This window comes from Carcharodon carcharias, chromosome 32 (genome assembly GCF_017639515.1).
Source record: "Carcharodon carcharias isolate sCarCar2 chromosome 32, sCarCar2.pri, whole genome shotgun sequence".
Lineage (NCBI taxonomy): Eukaryota > Metazoa > Chordata > Chondrichthyes > Lamniformes > Lamnidae > Carcharodon > Carcharodon carcharias.
In genome coordinates, this window is record NC_054498.1 from 25,161,899 (window position 1) to 25,181,216 (window position 19,318).

At 44.2% G+C, this 19,318-nt stretch overlaps 1 protein-coding gene across 2 annotated transcripts in view; it reads left to right on the top strand.

Moving 5' to 3' along the window:
- The first annotated feature begins 1,864 nt into the window (after positions 1-1,864).
- The window catches only part of LOC121271991 (semaphorin-4D-like), a 98,528-nt gene continuing 81,074 nt past the window's right edge, over positions 1,865-19,318 (top strand). For both annotated transcript variants that reach the window (XM_041178275.1, XM_041178276.1), the window contains exons 1-2: positions 1,865-1,988; positions 3,542-3,707. The gene's annotated coding sequence lies outside the window, so the exon portion shown is untranslated. The remainder of the gene's footprint in view (positions 1,989-3,541; positions 3,708-19,318) is intronic.

The following is a 19,318-nucleotide window of genomic DNA, read 5'->3' on the forward strand; positions in this document are numbered from 1 at the left end:
TGAATGATCTTACCAGGACCTGATGTCTGTTGGATGGAGCAAGGTGTGATGACAGAATGGAGATACGATGTGTAGAATCCCTACAAAGCTACAGGATCCTTACATACTATATGGTTTGATAGTTGTTTCACTTTCACACTAGCTCTTTTCTTCTGCTGGATGTGAAGGTGTTTGAGGCTTGTATTCTTCTCAGTCAAATCTTCAAAAACTGTGCTGCCACCATCTTACGTTTTTCTGTTGTTGATTTAAACATACCGATCTTACACAAGGATTGATGGAACAATAATGTGGGTTCTTTATTTGAAGATAAGACGATATACGGACGGATTTTCTAGGAGGCTAATGTGATGCATCTGATCTCCACTCTGCTGCTTGAAGATTGACTATAAGACATGGGACTGCTACATCATATCCTGTATCACTGATAGTATTGATTGACAGCAGTTTAAGGCAAATGCAGATCCTATCACAACACAGGCCTCCCAATGAGGTTTGCCTGATTGAAGACTTGGGTTGGGCTAGTGAGGCCGCCACCAAGTTAGTTGGTGGGAATGGGGTGGGGGTGGAGGTGTTCTGTGAGTCTGACTATGGGGAGGCAGCAAACAACAGCCCAGATTGTTTTTGTTAGTCATTTCTGTTTGTCCGCCGCACCCCCCCCCCCAAATAATCAGATACTTAATTTTGGCTGGGCCTCTTTGATTCCCTCATGTGTGGACTGCATGGCACACATTCCAATCTAGTTCTGGTTAAAAATGGTGAACAGGGTCCTATTTGCAACACAGGACCCTGATTTCTATGTTAAAATTGGGCTGCATCTCTGAAAGGGGCAGATTCCCTGGACACCTGGGTTTCAAAGTGGCACCAGGCACATCACCAATAGTAACAACCCCGGAGTGTTGTGGGTGACACCAGGCTTGAATCATTGTATTATTGCTATCTCTAGCACAGTAGTAGTGCTGGTGAAGGTTTGCTCAAGGGCATGCCCTCTGCCCACTTCTCCACACCCTGCAGTCTTGCGTTTTCCTCTTCAGTTGCTTGTAAGAGTCTCCTATTTTCAACTTCAATAAGCCATCCCAATAGATAGGCGATGGCAACAGTGTATTGTTGCTGGATTATTAATCCAGAGACCCAGAGTAATTCTCTGGGGACAAAAACAGAGACAGAAATACCTGGAGAAACTCAGCAGGTCTGGCAGCATCGGCGGAGAAGAGCACAGTTGACGTTTCGAGTCCTTGAGACCTGCAGAGTTTTTCCAGGTATTTCTGTTTCTGTTTTTGTTTTGGATTTCCAGCATCCGCAGTCCTTTGCTTTAATGCTCTGGGGACCTGGGTTCGAATCCTGCCACGGCAGATGGTGGAATTTGAGTTCAATAAAAATCTGGAATTAAGAGTCCAATGATGATCCTGAAACCATTGCTGACTGTTGTAAAAACCCATCTGGTTTACTAATGTCCTTATGGAAATCTGCTGTCCTTACCTGGTCTGGCCTCCATGTGACTCCAGGCCCACAGCAATGTGTTTGACTCTTAAATGCCCTCTAAACAAGGGCAGTTAGGGATGGGCAATAAATGCTGGCCTAGCCCAGAGAAGCCCACATCCCATGAATGAATTTTTAAAAAATGCTATCATCATTATGACACATTATGATGTGGCACTGTCTAAACTGCTTTCTATCTGACTATGTCGACTTTCTGGCAGACCTCCACAGTCTCCATCAGGAACACGAGTGTCTCATGAATGTGTGTGAATTGGGTGGGGTTGTCATTTGCCTTTCGCTATCAATTCCTGACCCCTGACAGGTATGGGTTCAGGAGGTGGCTATTTCACCCGATAGTTTCTGATGTAGAAGAATCTGGTCCACAAAGGGTTAATGTGGGACTGAGCGCAGTCCCGCCCACACAGTGATGTAAGAAGACACCTGACCCTGAGCCAGACTCGAGCCGGAGTCAGTCGGGTTGAGGCCGAGAGTGAGGTGAATTCTGTACTTGGGTAAATATGTAAATCGTGCTGAGCTGTTAATAAAGACTTGCTGTTAACATATTCCAGCTGCAAAACTATTTCATGGTTGCCGGAAGCAGGATCTTTCAGTTTGGAGAAATAATGCTGCCACGTTGGTGAAATATATTTTATGTGTTGGACTTTCCAAGTGCCCGGCGGAACATTCCGGGCTGTTCAGAGCCGCCTTACGATAAGATGTGTTTCCTATGTTTGGTGGGGGGGGGGCAGCCCCTCTGTCAAGGCCTGGTTCCTTAACCTTTCTGACTCATGAGAGAACCCACGGCTGGGTTTCCGTTGTGCTTCCCATGGTCCTGAGGTAATAGCCACGCAATAGCCCACTTCCTGTTCAAGGTGGGCAGATTGCCCTTTAACAGGCAACAATGACTCTCCCTTCCTCTTCCCACTCTCTCCCTTGGTGAGCTGCTAAGTCACAGTTCACCAAGTCCCAGCCCCCGCCTGGTCTACGCCAGGCAGTGAACCTCCTTGATTTACTGCTGTGCATGCGACAGGCGCTATGCAGATGCAGAGGCTGCAAAGCAGCTCGGTTGGGTCAGTGTGGTCTGAATCAATGGGACTTCGCTATTAGGGAGTGGGCACATCCTGGTCCATTTCCCTGTTCTCATTTCAGTCCTGTGATCCAGTGCCCAGGTGTGGGTGTGTGGACAGCTACACATTCACTAATCACACCGTGAGCATGAAGAGCTCTCTCGCCTTCCGAATGCTTTTGATTTGCTCTGTCCCTTTCCGCTATAACAAGATTTAATTCCCTCTGTCAAAAGTTAGCGCAAAGCCAAAGGGGGCAGGACGGAATTTTCAACATCTCTCCCCTCACCTGGTTTGGATATGACACCCTCCAATATTTCACCCATTTTTTCCACCCATGTTCTCAGGCAGCACTATTTGACAATGGAGGGCTTCACTGCCCTGTCTCACTCTCTGTTGGGGTGAGGGTGGGGGGAGGGGAGTGGAGGGGGGGGTTAGTGGAGGAGGGGAACCCTCCCCCCCTCAACTCCTTCAAACCCCTCACCCCTTCACCCTCAATCCAGGCTGCTGCGCACTAGAATAAATAGAACAAAACTGCCTGGCCATTGTCATGTAGCCGTTTGTGGGATCTTGCTGAACACATTTTGGTTGCTGAGTTTCTTGGGCTGCCACAGCAGATTCTCTTCCGAAAAATGCACTGTCCATTGTAAAGCGCTTTGGGGTGGTCCTGTGGTCATGAACGGCACTATATAAATGCACGTATTTCTTTTTCAATGGGCCCAACCAGCCACTCGGCTCAGTGAAGGAAGACCCACCATCAGCACTGTCAGCTACCCCGCTATGGGGTAACCAGAGATGCCCCAAGGGGAATATTACATTTACCTTTTCTATGCATATCTGCCAACTCTGTAGACGATTGGCTTAAAATGGAGAAAACGTTAGCACCATGTGCTAGTAACTGAAAAACTCCTTAAACAAGATGTGTGACCACTTTGAATTTCTGATGTTTACATATTTTGTTGACTAAGGAAGGAAAATAATTTGTGATCCCATTCCAACAGGTGTTCCAGATCTCCGGTTCTCCGTTGTACCCTGGAGGTACTCTAGAAAATGCACTGGGGGCTCCTCGGACATCGCCATGCACGCGCTGAATGGGAATTGTCCAGGAATTTCCATTTCTATTGAGCAATTACCTTATGCCTGGAACCCTTCACACTTCAATTTAAGGTTGGAGACTTCAGATTGGTTCTGACTCATTTCACAAAATTTTTTTCTTTATTTATTCTTTTACACGACGGGGGTGCCACTGGCTGGGCCAGCATTTTTATTGCCCATCTCTAGTTGCCCTTGAGAAGGTGGTGGTGAACCGCCTTCTTGAACCGCTGCAGTCCATGTGGTGTAGGTATATCCACCGTGCTGTTAGGGAGGGAGTTCCAGAATTTTGATCCAGTGACAGTGAAGGAACGGCCAATATATTTCCAAGTCAGGATGGTGAATGACTTGGAGAGGAGTTTCCATGTGGTGGTGCTCCCTTCTATCTGCTGCCCTTGTCCTTCTAGATGGTAGTGGTGGTGGGTTTGGAAGGTGCTGTCTAAGGAGCCTTGGTGAGTTCCTGCTGTGCATCTTGTAGATGGTATGCACTGCTGCTACTGTGCGTCAGTGGTGGAGGGAGGGAATGTTTGTGGATGTGGTTCCAATCAACGGACTGCTTTGTCCTGGATGGTGTCAAGATTCTTGAGTGTTGTGGGAGCTGCAAGTGGGAATATTCCATCACACTCCTGACTTGTGTATTGTAGATGATGGACAGGATCTGAGGTGTCAGGAGGTGAGTTACTCACTACAGGATTCCAGCCTCCGACCTGTTTTTATAGTGACAGTATTTACATAGCTAGTCCAGTTCAGTTTCTGGTCAGTGGTAACGCCCAGGATGTTGATAGTGGGGGATTCAATGATGGTAATGCCATTGAACATCAAGGGGGGATGGTTGGATTCTCTCTTGTTGGAGATGGTCATTGTCTGGTAATGTTACTTGCCACTTGTCAGCCCAAGCCTGGGTATTGTCCAGGTCTTGCTGCATTTGGACATGGACATGGACTGCTTCAGTATCTGAGGAGTCGCGAATGGTGCTGAACATTGTGCAATCATCAGCGAACATCCCCACTCCTGACCATATGATGGAGGAAAGGTCATTGATGAAGCAGCTGAAGATGGTTGGACTAGGACACTACCCTGAGGAACTGAGAACCCGAGAATAGTTACCCAGGAAAAGTTAAAAGGATTGAAACCAGTTCTAACTATACCATTGAACCACTGACTACCACCTGGATTCCCTGAGTACTGCCCCACCGACCACCCAACTGGCCCCCAACCTTCCAATTACACCCCACTGAATATCCACCAGACTACCTGCCCCACAACCATCGAAACCCTCCCCATCCTATCACCCCACTCCCCTCTCGACCCACCCTACCCCACCCTGTCATTGCTTACCTTACACACTTACCTGCTCTCCTAGCTTCTCTGGCTGGCACTTACTGGTTTATGGCAGCTAGTGCTATGAAAAGGGGTGTGGCTTTGTTTCCCCTGACGATTTTGCCCTGCACTGGCAGCCTCTAGGGGTAGCTACGCTCCACCTTTCCCAGGAGGTCTGGATTGGAGGCCCAGGTGAGAAATGTACGGCTCCAGACTAAGGTAGGAAATTAAGAGCGGACTGCTGATCTGACGGCGACTGCCAGTCTTGGGGGACCCAGCCCTTTGTTTTACTCAACGATGGAGTGTTTGCAAGATGAGGTATTAAACCGAGGTCCTGTCTGCCCTCTTAGGTGGGGCTAAAAGCTCCCATGGTACAGTTTTGAAGAAGAGCAGGGGAGTTATCCCCCAATGTCCTGGCCAATGTTTATCCCTCAACCAGATTAACTGCTCATTATCACATTGCTGCTTGTGGGAGCTTGCTGCACTCAAAATGGCTGCTGCGGTTTCTACATTACAACAGGAAGGACACTTCAAAAAAAAACACTTCGTTGGCTGTAAAGTGCTTTGGAGGTGCTGAAAGGCACTATAGAAATGCAAGCTTTTCTCTTTCTCTACAGGATCAAACAAATCGTTTCTCTGTATGTCTCAAAACCGGCACGTCTTAAAATAGCAAAATATTATTCCTGAGTCTGGAGCCTGTGACTGAGTGAATAAAACTAATCAGATTTTGTATCTCAGTAATTACAGGGAGGCAACATGTTGCTTCATTCAAATTACCGTGATTGCAAAAATAAATCAAAGACGAAATGGGGAATTAGGAAACATGTAATTTAAGTCACACAAGCTATTTGAGCACAAGGGCTGGTTCCTTCGGTTCACTGGGGCCAGGAAGTCTTTGGTTTGCTATCCAACCAATGACCTATCATATTCCTGAATACCTGGGCTATCTTTACTCCGTGTGTGCTGCCGACACTACTTCCATTTGTGATGGTAGCGAACTTCAGTTCAATGTTTCATTACCTCAAGCTGCCTCACCCAGCCCAACAACTCGAGGCACAGCCCACGTTCCAGAAATAGATGCTTACTAAGTTCAGACAGACTTTTGTTCTTACTCCTGACTTCCTCAGTTCCAGTCGACCGAACCATTTTTGCTGGTTAAAACGGATCTTTTTCGAAGGAAGCAGGGCTGAAGCAATCCGAAATCTTAAATTCCCGATCAGCTGGACTCTTTCAAATGGGAGTTCTCCCCAGTGCCCTGGCCAATATCTATCCCACAGCTAACATCACTGAAACAGGTGATGTGGCCACTTGTATGTTGTTGTTTGTGGGAGCTTGCTGTGCACAAATTGGCTGCCATGTTTCCAACATTACAACAGTGACTACACTTCAACAGAACTTCATTGGCTGGAAAGCTCTTTAGAAGATCCTGAGGTTGTGAAAGGTTGTAAATGCAAGCCCTTTCTTCATTTCCTGTGATTAATCGATGAGCATGATGATGTCACATGGTACTCCAAATCACGGAATCGTTACAGTTCAGGAGGAGGCCATTTGGTCCATTGTGTCTGCACCAGCTCTCCAAATGAGCAATATGACTCAATGCCAATCTCCTGTCTTTTTTCTCTAACCCCAAACATTTTCCCTCTTGAATGCCTCGATTGAACCTGCCTCCACCACACTTCCAGACCCGAACCATTCACTCAAAGTATTTTCTCACATCGCATTTGCTTCTTTTATAAATCACTTTAAGTCTGTGCCCTCTCATTCTTGATCTTTTTATGAGCGGGAACAGTTTCTCCCTATTTACTATGTCCAGCCCCCTCATGATTTTGAACATCTCTGTCAAATCTCCTCTTAGCCTTCTCCAAATTGTGGCTAATCGATAACTTACACAGTGCCAATAATAGTACATCGATTGCTCTAATGGCGACACAACTTCTGGCGATCGTGTCTGTGTTGAAACCTATAATTTGTGGTGTGCCTCATTGCGCTGTTCCAATCCTTAAAATGGCAGGATCCTTTGATGGGCAAATTTTTGGCTATTTACCCAAAGTTTGCACAAATTCCTCCTCGAGCTCAGGCTGATAATGGCAGGGCCTCAGAGTGTGATTTCCAATGGGAGAGAGGGTGGGGAGGGACAGTTGAACGTCTTATTTGGAGATTTGTTAACCCAAGCAAATCCCAACTATCTACGGACGGGGAAAATGAAATAACTCAATCCATTTTCAAAAAAACCATTGGGTGGTGTAGGAGTTTCACTGTGTTCTCTCTCTCTGTCTCTTTTTCTCACTCACTTTTTCTCTCTCAGTTACCAACTCTCTAGGATTGGCCTGGAGTCTCCAGGAATTGAAGACCAGTCTCCAGGACACTGCCGTGTGCAATGATGGAGAAAAATCATTGGTACATTAAAAATGATTGGGTTTTTTAGTAGATTTTTTTTACCATTTCTCTTGACAAGATCTAAGGATATTGAAAATGGGGGAAAGGGCTGTTTGGCTGACAGTCAAGCATCAATTAATTGGATAATTCATCTTTTTGCATTCCAGGTGGGGTAGGAAGGCAGTGCATCACAAGGAAGGATGTGTTGGCTGATTAATTGCTGGAATGAGTAATATGATGAAACCTCTAAGAATACGTTTAATCATACTGTCCAGTTGGAAATCCTACTCTCTCTCCCTCTCTATCTCCACAATTTCTGTGTAGGATTTTTTTCTCTCTCTCTCTCTTTCTCACCCTCTGTCTGTCATCTCTCTCTCTCTCTTGCTGTCTGGTGTTTAAGTCTTTCTCCCTCCCTTTGTGTGTGCCTGTCTCTGTCTGTGTCTCAATCCATTCCCTTATTGTCTCTATCTCTCTGGGTCTGGTATCTATCTCTGTGTCTCTTCTCTCAGTCTCTGTGTCTCCATTTCCATTTTCTCTGTATTTATCTCCCTTTCTCAGTTGCTCTCTCTCTCAGTGGCTGGGAGTTTATGTGTGGAAATTGGGACTGCTGCCATCCTGTGTGTTGTAGGACGTTGTGAGTGCCTGCGTGCCATTGTAATGTAAAGGTGTTCGGCAGAACAAGGGTTAATGTGAGACTGGATAATAGCATCACTCAGGTTATGATGTATAGAGTCACATGAGAACAGTCTAGACAGGAAGCTCTAAAATCCACCTACCTGCATGACAGCAGCACCACGTGAGACAGTAACCTGGGATTTGTAAATAGTTAAACACTACCAATAAAGTGTTCATATTTAAACATGCACATCTCAAGACCTCATCATTGAGACATCTAAATAACCCATATTACAACATGGTTGGCAGCAATAAGGACTTCTAAAAGACATCACATCAGCGGTGATATGGAAGGTGGCATTTTAAACAATGAACCCAGAACAGTATCCCAAGATATGAAAAACTAGAAGCAGCTGAAGCCAAACTAGAGAGACGTGCACCTAAGAAGAAAACTTGAAGAAACAATTGAAGAAGCTTTGCTGCAGAGTTAGAAGTCGAGGGATCCACCAGAGTGAGTGGAGGTCCATTAATAAACCCCGAGTGATGCAGAGTTTAAAAAAAAGAAAAAAAAACCTGGTCAGCTCACCAAGCTGGGTGAGCAAAAATACAAAAAATGCAAGACCCTGAGAGATGCAGTGTGAAGAGTACTGGACAGTTCATGAGACAGTGAGTCCAAATTATAAAAAGGAGCTTTATTTACATTGTGGAATAGGTGGCAGTCCCAGGGCTCAGCATATCCAGAGGGAAACTGAAAGACAGATGCTGGTTAAAAAAAATTCTGTTAAAAAAATAACAGACAGAGCAGAGGAAAAACTGCACAGTAAAAAAACTGCAGAGTAAAGGAAGACCTGAAGAGTAGAACAAAAAGATTTCAAAATCCCCTTCAAAGCAAGCAGAGCATACAGAAAGCAGTGCTTCAGCTTTAAGTTAAAAAAAATGGGCCCTGATTGGAAGGCTGAGACTCCCAGAGTGCGGGATTGGGCACAAAGAGAAACGTTCCTGCAGAGTTAAAAAAAAACAAGGAAAGAATTGCCTAGTGAACAAATGATCCTACCTTGAAAGTTTTAAATAAAAAAGTCCCACAATCACTAGGATCCTCTCCAGCTTGAAAAAGCATGGGAAAATTACTGGTAGAGAAATGGCAGTCTGCAGATGGTCCCTAGTTCAAAACAAAAAAAAAACCTGCAGAGTTTGGACCGGGATTCCCTTTTCTGTTGGGTTCCCATTTTCAAATGCTCAAGAAGTTTAAGCAACAGAAGGCCCACTATCGCTGGGGAGCCCACCAAAATCAGAGAGTGCAGGAAAATCACAGTGACAAAACACGTGGCTGAAGTGAAAAAAAAGGATCCTGCACTGACAGTCTTAAAGGAGTAATGAAATTTAAAGTAGTAAGTACAAGAACAAAATGGCCATGGGCTGTAAATTAGAAGGCCTGATGCATTTCTGCTATGGAAAGGGTGAAACCAGACCCAAGAGTGGGAGTCTTAGAGAAGACAATTTTTAGTTTACAGGAGAATTACAGGATTAGGTAAGGTATCAGAATAAGTGCAAGTTGATAAGTTTTTATTTATCTTTGGTTTATTTGTGAGTGAAGTACTCCACAGCCAATGTATACATCAATACTAGACAACATTTGGTGAGATATTAAAAGGCTTTGACAGATATTTTAAGTTGTGGAGAACACAGACCTGAGAAGAAAGTCTAGCATGTTCCCAATAAAGCTCTGAAGGCAACAAGACACCCCAGAGAGAGGGCAACAAGAGACCCAAGAGCAAGGAAGCCAAAAGACCCCAGAGTGAGGGAGACAATATTCAAGCAAACCACAAGCTGATTGCCGACTATGTCAGTGCAATGAAATGCATGAGCTGTAGAGTTTAGCACAGAAGAAGGAAACAGCTCAGGAGCAGCTGAAGGGCTCAAAAATAGAGTTTCTTGAAAATGCTGACACAATACCCAAACTGTAACAGCAGATGGCAGTGCAGGGTACACAGATGGCTGTGAATGAAGGAAAGCTATCTAAGGTAACTCAAAGGAGGCAAAATGTGCAAAAAGTAAATTAAACTGTCATACAGGAAAATGTTTGCATCAGAGCTGAAGTGCAAGATTCAAGATGAGTTGATAAGACAATGCACTGACACCCAGAGTGAGTTGGCAAGAGGTCAACAAGAAAATAAACAGTTGAAAGAACAGTTGATTGTCCTTCAAGATCAAATGCAAAGGGAATGCGTAACCATTCAGCAACATGAAGAAATAAGACCGTCTTAAACAGTAGAATGGAAGCACAGCAGAAGAAACTCGAGAAGACTTTGTTGAATTACAGGAGAGCTCATGATGAAACAAGAGAGCTTCGCAAAGAGATGGAAAATCTGTTGACAGGCCCTCACACGCTACAAGGATCCCTCAGGTCAAAGTTTATTCTTCTGGAATAGTCTGAAGAGAAGCAAAATGATTTGGCATCATTCTGAACAAACTGAAGAACCAGTTGGCAGAGAAGACTCAGCAATGTTCAATATTCCAGGAGGAAGCTGAAAGCTACATCCAGCAAGAACATGGTGGACATCACAGCAAAAGAAAAATTGTATCCACTCTAGGAATGAACAGAGTGCACACTCCCCTCAAAAGGAATGGGACAATCCCACAGGGTCCAAAAAAAGCAGATGGGTTGTTAATAAAGAGAAACAGAACTCAAAGGAGTACATAAAGCAAATCAAATGCTGATAGCCAAGTACCATGGACACAGAATGCTACTGTTCTGACTGGTCTCCAGGCGAGGTTCTCCAAGTTGTTAATTTCCTGAACGGGGCCCCAATTTTATTATGCTCCTGGGTGAGGAGGAATGAGCTGGCTTCCCTTCTTTATTCAAACCCCTTGGTTGGTCGCAACAAGATTAATTTAAAAGGGATCCCTTCTCCCAGTGGATACCTTTTCCCAATCCAAATGTATTTTTTTAGAAAGAGCCAGTTTAACCAGGCTTTCTTGAGTCAAAGAAAGAGTAAGTTTCTTAGTTACTAAAAATCCAAGAAATACAATAAAAACACAACACACATACACACTGATCAGAAATGAGAGGTTGAGAGTCCAAATAAAAGTTTAAAAAGACATACAAATCAGTCCTTGGCTTGCCCATGAGGCATAGATGGTGAAATGTTGAGGCCGTTAGGTTGGGTGATTCCGGTAGAAAGGGGGATGTTGTATGATGCTTTATATGTTAGCATGCCATTGTAATGTAAAGGTGCTCAGCAGAGCAAGGTTTAATGTGAGACTAGATAACAGCACTGCCCAAGATATTATGTATTGAGTCACATGAGAACAGTCTAGAGAGAACACTATAGAAGCAGCCGACCTGCGTGACAGCCGCACCATGTAAGACAGTAACCTGGGACCTGTAAATAGTTAAAGACTACCAATATAGTGTTCATGTTTGAATTTCCACATCTCAAGATCTCATTATTGAGACATCTAAAGAAACCATATTATGCCTATGCATCTATAAAATCCAGAGTGATAACATTGGGTTGTGAAGCCTATGTCAGCAGGTTGGTTTCCCATAATGCGGTAATCGAAATTGGCAGCTCACCTACCATTTAGAAAAAAACTCCGTAATGAGCAATTGAATTTGTTAACAAGGCAATTGACCCAAATATTCCTCTGCCCACGCCATAATTCAGTTGGCTGGGGAAGGCAAGTGAAAGTGGATGCGCCGCTTTTTTAGGGTGTGGGGGAGGTACTGTTAATGTTGAAATTGTGCTGCAATCGAATGCATGCTTTAAGTTGGTAATTAAGCTCTGCTGTCCCCAACTGGGGGAGGAATAGGGAATAATTTCAAGAGTATATAAACGAGTTCACATGGCTGCCTCACGCCGCAGCTTTTCCCCGTCAGGAGTAGCGGCTGTTGTCAGGGAGCTGCTGGTCAGGAGCCTGCACCTCCACCTATACCACTTCAGGTGGTTGGGGGAGGAGAGGCCTGTGGCTGACGGGGTGAGTAGAGTTGGGGACGTGCTGGTTGGCGGAGAACTGGGCTGATGACCCCATTTGTACTGGTGTCTTGTGCATTTGGTGGGTGTCCAGCTCAAGTCTGATGTCATCCAACGCCTTAAAACAATGGTGCTCGGCCCAGATGACATGCGTGGCTTAGAGGCAGCTCAAGTGTGTGGTGGACCCCGCCTCTGAGCGTACCCCTGCTTGGGTCAGAATTCCACCTTGGCCCCAAGCCCCAAAACCTCCCTCGGGAGCCTTGAACTGTCATGTGGAAATTCCGTCTGTGCCCTCTCATTCATCACGGAGGGCTGCTGCTGCACAACCTTCACCCCCTGACCTTTGCCCGCTGTCTGACATGCGCTGGCACATGCTCTCTTACCATCTGGCGGCAGAGGTCCTCAGTGTTGGGGGGGGGGGCTCTCTACGCAAGGGTCCTCCTCCTTTCCATCTGGGGTAGAGGGTGTTGCATGCAGCAGTCCTGTGCAACCATCGGTTGTGTTGGTTCACAGGTTCCCAAGATGCCTTGCGTTTTTTGCGGCCTTGTGGAGTCCGTGGACCATGTTTACGTCAGTTTTAAAAAATCTTTTTTAAATTAAAAATTCTAACAACAGTCATAATGAGTAACCGCACAAAATAAAAACACTTACAGTGCAGCAATAATTCAATACACTTACATTTGGAAGAGAAAGAGAAAGAAAATGAAAGAGAAATAGGAGGAAGAAGAGGAAAAGGGAACGAGAAGAAAATCCCTCCCCAAACCCCAAAAAATAAATAAGAAAATCAACAACAGCCATAGGTCAGGTATAGTTTCACCTGATGGAACCCATACAACCTAACCAGGGTCAGTTATATGAAAGTAGAGAGCTGTAGTTTCTCAAAGTAATCTAGGAAAGGCTGCCAAGCTACAGAAGATCCATCAGTGGAGCCTCTTATAGTCTACTTTATTTTCTCAAGTTTAAGATTCTGCGCAAGATCTCGTATCCAATTAGTAAAAGGAGGGTGGGGCCGACTGTTTCCAATCTGATAGAGTAATACGTCTAGACAATAATGTTGAAAAGGCAAGTGCATGAGTCTGGATGTTTGTAAGAAATAATGATGCTATTTGGTTCCACTCCAAAGAATGCTGTAATAGGGCATGATTCAATGTTGCAACTGAAAATATGTGAGAGCGATCTAAAAATCTTTTGTCCAAAACAAAGCCAATTTTGGACATGGCCAGCACATTTGAATTAGAGCGGCTGGGGCAGTATGACACTTATCACAGGCGGGATCAAAATTTGGGTAAATCTCAGATAATTTTGCCTTGGCTGGATGGATACGATGTTAGATTTTAGATTGTAACAGACCATGTCTTGCACATACAGATGAGGAATATACACGGGAGAGAACAGACTTCTAGTTATCATCGGATAAATCCGAGTCAAAATCTTGAGTTTTTGTGGTAGAAAGCAAAGGGCAGTGTAGCGAAGAAAATATTAGAGAGTACAATTTGGAACTGTAACCCCACCCCACCTAACAAAAGGATTTAATTCTAACATAATATCTATCAGTGAGTTAGGGGGCAATAAAGGAAACCGCGCAAAATCTCTGGTTTGTAAACAGCGAAAGAAGTGTGTGTGTGGGGAGCAGATCGTATTTCCTAGCAAGAATGTGAAAAGAAGCAAAAATGTTATCAATGTATAAGTTAGCAAGGGTTTTGACGCCTCTTGCGTGCTGGAGTTGAAAGGAGGAAATAAATAGTTTGCGTTAGTAGGGCTGCAAGAGAGATTGCAGCGCAAACTTTATTCTGAACTGAGTCCAAATCTTAAACGGCTGACTAACAATAGGGTTTGAACGAAAGTAGTTGAGAAAGACTACCTCCAGTTGCATCCACGCTATATTAGCCGAGTCAACATGAAGGCAAAACGGATATTTGCAGACCAAGAATTAAACTGAAAGTTTGGCAGTGCCAAGCTACCTAAATGCTTGGGACTTTGTAGAAAAACTTTACGAATTCTGGGTGTTTTCTTGTTCCCAATAAGGAAGAAATTAATTGGTCCATTGCAACAAAAAAAAACACTTGGGAATAAACAATAGAATGCGCTGAAATAAGTGTGGAAATCTTGGCAAAATATTTATCTTTACAGAATTTATATGACCAACTATAGAAAGGGGTAAGCTAGACCAACGTGCTAAGTCCTGCTTCGTACATTCCAAGAAAGGGTCAAAATTGAGCTCGAGAAGGTCTCCGAGGGAGTGAGTAACTGAAATGCCTAAATATTTAAAACTGTTTACTGAGACCTTAAAAGGGAGGGAAGAAAAGCGGTAACTCCTTGCCATAGAGTTAATAGGAAAAATGTCACCCTTTCGCAAATTAATTTTGAAACTTGAAATATGACCAAATCGCTCAAGAATGGAGAAAACATGTGGGAGCGATGAGGCCAGATCAGAGATGTAAAGAAGCAGGTCGTCAGCAAATTGGGAGAGTTCCTGCTCGACTTGACCCTGTGTAACACCCTGTGTATCTCCACAGCTCCGCAGTGAAATTGCCAGGGGCTCAATAGCAATGGAGAAAAGTAAGGGGCTAAGAGGTCAATCCTGTCTAGTACCTCGATGGAGGTCAAAAAGTTTAGAGTGGATATTATTTTTACGCAGTGAAGTAAAAATGGATCCAAATCCAAAGTTTTGAAGAGTGAAGCAAAGGCCGTCCCATTCCAATCTATCCAACCCCTTTTCTGCATCCATAGTTATAAGAACCTCAGAGAGAGGAGTAGTTGAATGTGTACAAATAATATTGAAAAGATGCCTTAAATTAGTGAAGGATTACCTGCTCTGAATAAAAGCTGTCTGGTCAAGAGAGATAATAGATGGAAGGAGAGGTTCAAGACAGTGGGCTAAGGCTTTAGTTAGTACCTTGACATCTGCATTTAAAAGGGAAATAGGCTGGTATGAGCTGCAAAGCAGAGGATCCTTATCCCTCTTTAAAAGAACAGACAAAGATGCCTCACGCAGCATAGGAGAGAACATTGTAAAGAGAAAGCATTCTGAAAACAGAGACAATAATAATGGAGAAAATGGCGATAAGAATTTTTAAATAAAATTCTATTGGAAATCCATCAGGCCCTGGTGCCTTATTATTTTACATGGATTTATTTGCCTTTAGCATTTTTCATCTTGGCAAAGGGGAGCTGCTAAAACTTGCATAGAGTTGGATGTTAGAGATGGGATGTCCGTTTTATCAAAAAAATTGTGAAATAAACCCAGGATCTGAAAAGGAGACTGAGTGATAAAAAGTGGAATAGAAAAGTTTGAATTGATAATTGATTTCCTGATGATCGGTGGTGGTTGGCCCTGTTGGCGTGGTGATTTCAGTAATAAGTTGAGAGGAAGCAGTCTGGCGAATCTGGTGAGCCAGGAGACAACCAGTTCGTTCATCGTGATCATAGAATGTACCAGCTGATCAAAGCATAAGCTTCTCTGTTTGTTTAGTGGAAAGAAGATCAAATTCAGTCTGTAGAGCCAGACACCATTTGTATAATACTGGGGTAGGCGCAATAGCATCCTGCTGGTCCACTCAGAGAATTTGGCCAATTAACTGGGACAATTTTGAGGCATTGAGTTTAAGTTGAGCAGTATATGAAATTATTTGTTCCTTTAGATTAAGCCTTCATATCTCCCAGACAGTAGCAAAGGAAATATCTGGAGTAGTATTAAGTTAGTTAAAAGTATTTATTTGCGAGGAAATGGATTTAGTAAAATCCAGGTCCACCAGAAGAAGCGGATCAAGATGCCATAGTGGACGAGAAACAAGTCAGTTGAGGAATCGTATTGCTAAAACTAATGGGGCATGATCAAAGATCACAAAACTATTGGCTGCACAAGATTGAATTAAGGAGCAGCCACTTGTCAAGGAATAAATAGTCACTACGTGAATAGGTGTGGTGAACAGGAGAGATAAAGGAGTGTTGTCTTCCTGACGAGTATAGAAAATGCCATGAGTCTACCAATCCGTGTGTATCCAGAAAAGAAGTGATGGCTGAAGCTGATTTTGATACTGGAACAGATTTTGTGGATGAGCAATCTAAGTTTGGGTTAAGAACACAGTTAAAGTCTCCTCCAAGGCTAAGTGATGTGAGTCTAAATCAGGTATGGAAAATAAGAAATTTGAAATTAAATGGTGATCATCCCAGTTGGGTGTATATACATTAGCTAGGATCGAGGGACAGTTAAAAAGTCTGCCTTGTGCTATAGTGGCCATTAGGGTCGGCTATATCCTGAGTGAACAAAGGCAATGTCTTTATGGATTAAAATTGCCACTCCTCTTGCTTTACTATGAAAATTAGAATGAAACATCTGCCGAACCGGACCCTTCTGCATTCGATAGGGGTCAGATGTACGTGACTGAGTTTCCGGCAGGAAGGTAAAGCCCACCTTCAAATGATGGAAATGAGAGAGAACTTTGTTTCTTTTAACTGGATGATTTAGACCTTCCACATTCCAGGTGATAAAATGGATTGGACAAGCACCCTGTGAGGACGTAATATTAGTGGACATTATGCTAATAAAAGCGGATCAAAGCATTTGGTCCCCATAAGTTAACCATTGCAAATGAAGGATTAAATATTTTCGAACCAGAGCTTGTCCACGTAAAGAATGCTTAAAAACTGCCGAAAAGGAAAGTATGTACGTGTATTTGGAAAGGAACAAGGAAAAAGAAGAGAGAAGAAAAGGGAGAAATAATAGAGGGGGAAGAAGGAAAGAAAAGCTTACATCACCTCCCCAGAAGAGGTGAATGCTCCCCTTCACAGTGAGTGTACTATTCATACCTATCTGACCAGTGTGTCCTAAAAAGACAGCACACATTAAAACAATATACAATCAAATATCTCAAACAAAAGTATTGTAAAGCTCAGCGTATGTTAAACAAGGTGCAGAACCTGTCCAAAACACTAGTTTTGTAATACAGTGCTCAACAAGGGAGGGCGAATATAAAGAGAGATTCAACTCTCAAAAAATTCAATTACCCGTGCGGTAAAAGGTAAAAAGTAAACACCCATAGGGTTGGTGTAAACCTTCCTGTGACTAGTGCAGTTTGGACATAAGATACAAAGAGATTGGTATAACCAACAAAACTTATCATGTAACAGAACCATCACGCATAGCTACCTAGTTAAGCATTGAGTACCATTTTGTCCTGGGTGAAGTCACAATGTGACTTATTAAGAGGTGTCCTTGAAACAGGTGAAGATTTTTGCAGCTTGTTGAAAATCTTATTCACTCCGTTGAAAGTTACACATGGGCCAGCCAGGTGGAGAAAGTCATATTTAAGTCCGGCTTCACAAAGTTGGGCTTTAACAGATTTATATTCTCCACGACCCTGGGCTAGGTCCAGACTGAAGTCAGGGTAGATGAATATCTTGTTTCCACGAAAGTATAGTTAACCCTTTTCTCTAGGCAGACGCATAATTTGCTCCTTCCCTCTATAGTGATGCAGTCTTAGTATTAATGGCCCTGGGGACTGGCCATGCTGTGGCTGCGACGCTAAAGAGCGATGGGCTCGATCCTACCGGCAGTGAATCTAAACTCTCCTTGCCAAAACCCCCCAAAAGCAGCGCCTCAGTAAAAGTTGTAGAGTTCCCCTGTTCCACACCCTCAGGCACTGAGAGAATCCTTAAGTTTTGTCCACGCCTGCAATTCTCCAGATCATCCACCTTCGTCAGCAATTTAGTATTTTAGGCTTGCAGCAGGTCTGCAGAGCCACTAATCTGTCGCTCGAGTCAGTAGCTGATTGTTCAACATCCTGCAGCCTTTGATTGAAGGAGGCAACAGAGGCTTACAGAGCAACAACAGAGGAATGCAGCTCCTAATGGAGTCCAGCAAATTCAGCAAGAATAGTGCTCTGTAAGTCAGCAAGTGTGCTGACAGGATTGAATTCAGCGTGGGAAGCCGCCATTTTGTTACCAGCTGTAATATTGGACACTGCAGTTGATAAAGCACCAGGCCCGGTTTCATCCTGACTGCGTTGGACTCTGGGTTTAGATATTTTGAATGTATGTGGAGCATCAGAGCAAACCCCAAAACACTGACAGTCAAAAAGCTGAACCTTTCAACCCAACATCAGCAATCTCCACAGTGATAAACCACAGAAATCATGTGAGCTGTCTTCAGCTGCCTCTTATTTCATTCCCATCACATGACCGCTCCCATTACATGACCCGACACTCACTCCTCTGCCCCCCTCAGGCCCTACCTTAGTTGTTTTACGTTGCACTCCCTCTTTTTTGGTTTTCTTGAAAACTTAGTTTGTGGCTGCACTTGTTTGTGGCTGCACTTTAACCCCACGCTCCTGATTTTTGGGCACTGGAGTGGGGGGGGGGGGGGCAGGGAGGGAGGAGAACCTCCTCATGGGCCTGCTCCTGGGTCTAGCCAAGCTGGACGTTAATAGATCCGGGCGGCTGGTGGTTGAGAGTGTCGTCTGGCCTGACTGTTGCCCCTCTTCCATGGCCATGTTCACAGCCGGGCATTCCTGGAGAAGGGGGCGCATGGAGTCCTCCGTGAAGGCTCGAGGCCTTCTGTGACTGGTGGGCACCGCGGGGGTTGGGGCTGCATCATTGTCCCCGGTAACGACGTTTTGACTTAAAGTTTGTTAAGCTTCCTTTGTAATTTGGTTTTAGTTACAGTGCCCCTTTAAGGAGCCCCCCATCCCTTCATTTGATTTGTTAATTTGTTTGATTTGTGCTCACTTATTTTCCTTTGATTTGTGTTAATTATGAATTGTTTCTATCAAAAGAATATAAACCAGTTCACTCTGGGTGTCTGGGGTGAACTGGGAGAGTCTGTGACTTCACTTTGCTGTCTTGGAAATGCCTGTTTTAAGGTACAGGCCAGACATATTGTTCCTCAACATGCAATTATTGGAATTACCAGCTATCTCCTAAGATGGTACTCATGCGTAGGAATGTTTTTATTACTTAGGTACTTGTGGTGCCTCCCCTGCGGCCTCCAAAACCCAGCCTCCCAATTCCCCCCTAACCCAGGGTGCCCCACCCAAAAATTCCAGACTTAACCTGAGTCTGGGATGCATGGCCGTCCTTCCTGGGCCTGCTTGCACTACTGAGCCCTGGCTCTGCTGAGACTGTAAGAGGTGCTGGCCGATCTGGAAATCGTACTCAGGTGGATATCACTGCGGGGTGGCATCTTTATAAGGTTGGTCGGGAAGTCCAGCCCAGTGTTTAAAAAGATCGTAAGTGTTTAGAAACTGTTCTGGAAGAGTTCAAAGCTTTTAAAAATGTGTAGTGGATTGGAACCTCACCTGAGGGAAGGCTCTACTTGCCTTGATTAAAATGTTGAACCCGGGAGTGGGGCTTGAACCCACAATCTCGAACCTGTGGAGGGGGTGAAGCTCTGAAATCCCTTCC